This window comes from Callospermophilus lateralis, unplaced genomic scaffold, assembly GCF_048772815.1.
Source record: "Callospermophilus lateralis isolate mCalLat2 unplaced genomic scaffold, mCalLat2.hap1 Scaffold_641, whole genome shotgun sequence".
In the NCBI taxonomy this organism is placed as follows: Eukaryota; Metazoa; Chordata; class Mammalia; order Rodentia; family Sciuridae; genus Callospermophilus; species Callospermophilus lateralis.
Window position 1 is genome coordinate 834,616 of NW_027514774.1, and position 3,661 is coordinate 838,276.

Sequence of the window (3,661 nt, forward strand, 5' to 3'; positions counted from 1 at the left end):
TGATGTCTCCCTGGGTGTTATTTCTTGTAAGTGTCAGGCTATTCTTTGAAGGAGAATTCCTTCTACCCCTGACAGTCAGGGATTCAGTATTTCCAATGGAAAACTGAAAAAAGAATGCAATGTGTATGCAAATATGTGCTACCCCAAAATCTTCCCACTTTCATTCAGAACAATGCCTTGACATTACCTTCACCCCAAATAAGACACAATTAGAGAAGATTTGAAAATCTGTGAATACACATCTGGAATGGAAAATGCTCAGGAGTTCACAAACTTGGAGGTGGTAGAGGAGTTTCCAAAAGCAAAGAACAGGGTAATAACTCCACAAACATGGAGCTCTGCCTGCATAAAGATTTCTTGAGAAACTGCTTCTGAGGTTGGGCACTTGAAATATATGTTGTTTTCAGGAGCTTTAGCTTCCTTTGTATTGAGACCATCAAATCTGGGTCTGCATCTATGTGACCTGGAGGACATGGTTTCATATTTTCCAATGGATATGAGGCAGCAGTGCTGAATTCTCTCTTTGTAGATAAAATGTTGCCACTGGGGGCTAAGTGTCTCCCAGTGTGGACTGTGAAGACATTTAATCACCCTCCACTTTTTGTGGTGTTTCTTGTAGCTGCACTGGGAGTTTGGTATTTGCTTCTCGAAATGCAAGGAGTTCAACTGGGACACAGTGCTCGATGGAGTTCTGTCATGTGTGGTGGGTAAGGGTCTGCAAGAGAATGCACCAACCAGGCTTCTCTCCCACATACCTTGCCCCCTTGACCATAGCAATCTGATTCTAAACATTGCACTGAAACCTCTCCATATAACAAGATGCCTTTACATACAAGGATCTAGAGGCTGCACTATGTCAGTCACAAACCATTTGGAAGCCAATGCAAATCCAAATGACCCCACCACAGATGTTTTATCACACACCTGCACTCCACTGCTCTAGGCCGACTACTCATCATGTTCCAAATTACTGGCATCTCTCTTCTACACCATTTTCATGAACACCAGTCAATCAAGGCACTGTCTGGTACACTCATGATCATCAATAGGACATACAAAGTTTCTCCAGTGCGACCTGGTCATGGGAATTCAAAAATTTAATGGTATTTATCTAGCCATTTTTCAACGATGACATTGGAGGCACTGTGGGTTTCAATTCACTCAGGAACCATTAAATGGAGAAAAAGCTCATTTCAATGAAAGCTCTAGAAAACGTTAACAGGCAAGGCTTCCCAAAGACAGGCCAAAAGGTCACATGAAGCCAGGTTCATTGAGGTCTACAATTTGAGGTCCATGTGTGTTTTGACTTGCAAAAATGGCTGCCACGTCTTTAAGAATAAAATCATGTAATATCATTCCTGAGATTCCCAGTGCTCTGTGGAAAGCCACCCTGGGCCTAGATCTCAGTTTCCAAGGGCGAAACTCATGCGTGGCCTCCTAAAATCCCAACACAATACACAGCAATACTTCTGGGAGGTCAGTTCCAGACCTCACTCTCTAGGGGAATCACACCAGTGTTCAAGCCCAGGTGGATCCAGTCAACTCTTCCAACCACGACTTAAATAAAAACAATTAAAATCAAAACACTCCCACATGCCCCTCATCTTCTCCCATATTGACACTCATCATAACCTCTGGCTGGAGTTTGCCATGAGGGTCGCAGGCCAAGACAATGTTCAAAATAATCTCCCTTGCACCTCATTTTCCTAAATTCAGGGTGGCCTGGACACCCTTCCTGTGAACCAGGAGTGATCAAATAGGCCTGACCTTAATATTGTTCCATTTCTCCAATTTGAGGCCTTCTGACTGTGGGGTTTAGATTCTTTATGTGAATTGGAGTCATGAGAAAACCAAGGTCCTCTGCAGAGATTTGAAGAACTCACTTGACCCAAAGGATCCCTATTCTCAATTGATGGATTTTAGGAACCTAAAAGGGGTAGGCAATAGAATTCATTAACAATGACTAAACTTTTTGCCATTTTGGTTTTGGATGCTCACATGGGATCTTTCTTTAGATCCATCAAGTGCTGAAAATCTAAGCCACAGCCTCACACAGGGCCAAGAGCCTGATCCAGACACATCCCTTTCCAAAGCAATTAAGCAAAGAGCCACAGGTGATGCCCATTCATTTCCATTTCTAAAATGTTTTCTTCAGGCTTCACAAAGGGGTGGCCTGAGGCAAAGATTTTCCTGACATTCAGGGCAAAAGAACAATAGGTAAGCAAAAGGCCCAAAGCAGGTTTATACACTGAGATTTTCCTGGTCACACGGATATCTGAGTTTTTTGATATGCTGGCCATTCCCTTCAGCTATCCAGTACATGGTCATGTAACAGACCTTGGAGTTGGTACATACCTTGGACACAAAACCATGAGCGTATTCTGGAGAGTGGCCAGAATTCAAAAAGAAAACAGGGACTTATGAAGGTAGTAGGTGTTGCCCATCCATAAGGCAAGGCACACTCCATTCATAAATTGGGCAGGATGAATGCTGGGAAGCTTTCTACTAGACAGGACACATCCATTGTTGCATTCTCTTTTCTAATGTCTACAACCAGGGACACAGTGGGATACACAGACATAGAAACACTCACCTTGTAAAAGATTCTACTAGAAACAGTTCACTCCAAACCAAACAAACCACCTCTCTGATCGTGTTTCTTTGGCCATCTCTGTGAAGTTGTCAGGAACAAAGTGTTGAGCCACTACCTGCTTTCTCAGGAAATGTCCCTCTTCAGAACTCTCCTGGCATTTGGCTATCCTCACAGCAGTAGTTACCGAGAAAGACTGACTCTGTCCTTGGAAAATCCAAACAAGTGAGCCCACTGGGACTGGGATTTGGACAGCCTCTCGGTGCCTGGCTTCTTGGATACCAAGTTCAGAGAGTTCAATCACCAAGGAAATGAGGTATGTCACTTTCTTTGGAACTGAATGAGGCCACTGCCTTGGCAACCACATTGTCCTAAGAGTTGCTTCCAAGGGTCCCATGAGATGGAGGCTTCCCCTACTTTCTGTGACACTTTCACAAGTTAGAATGATATATCATCCATAGGCACCCAGGAACAGCTCTCCACACAGGATGTTTTGATCCATCTTCTCTACAATAAGAAGAGAAAAGCTGATTCAGACACATTGCTTCATCCTGACCAGGTTGCTTGCCATGGAATATGACTTTTGCTCTCTCAGGTCCTTCGTACCTGCCTACAACTTCTCTGGGTATCATTTCTTTATGGACCTTTGAGGTTCTCAGCAGGTGGAAGGTCCCGTACTTTCCTGTATTCTAAGAACAACTCTGTCCCTGCTTTTCAGTAAAATGAGATTGAGGGAAGAGTGTATATTTAGGGTTAATAACAGGTTCAATTTGGGTTAGGAAATATTCTCTGTGATGAATTATGTTATTGGGAACCTGCAAAATTTACAAGAATATAGAGGTGAAATATAAGAATGAAAACAGAAATCTAGGTATGATTTGAAGGCCAGAAGGGCATTGGGCCCTTGATTGGGATACTTAGCTTTGAATTATGTTCTGCACAGATGTCTCAGAAAATTTGATATACAATGGCATAGGACCTTGTACCTTGGAAGATTGAATGTAGAAGAGAACATGCACTCAAAAAAGGATAGTCATTAGGATTTGAAAGATAGTCGGTACGTTTAGGAAG